Below are 481 nucleotides of genomic sequence, written 5' to 3' on the forward strand. Positions count from 1 at the left end.
TCATATACACACACACTTATACAAACACACACACACACACTCATACAAACACACACACACATATACACACACTCACACAAACACACACACACACACACACTCATATACACACACACTTATACAAACACACACACTCATATACACACACAAACACACACACTCATATACACACACACTTATACAAACACACACTCACACAAACACACACACTCATACAAACACACACACACACAAACACACACACTCATACAAACACACACACACACACACACACACACTCATACACACACCCACACACACACACACTCATACAAACACACACATATACACACACACTTATACTCACACTCATACAAACACACACAAACACACATATATTTACACGCATACAAAACACACATACACACACTCACACAAACACACACACACACACTCATATACACACACACTTATACAAACACACACACACACACACACACAC

This window comes from Sinocyclocheilus grahami, unplaced genomic scaffold, assembly GCF_001515645.1.
Source record: "Sinocyclocheilus grahami isolate Dianchi unplaced genomic scaffold, SAMN03320097.WGS_v1.1 scaffold577.1, whole genome shotgun sequence".
Lineage (NCBI taxonomy): Eukaryota > Metazoa > Chordata > Actinopteri > Cypriniformes > Cyprinidae > Sinocyclocheilus > Sinocyclocheilus grahami.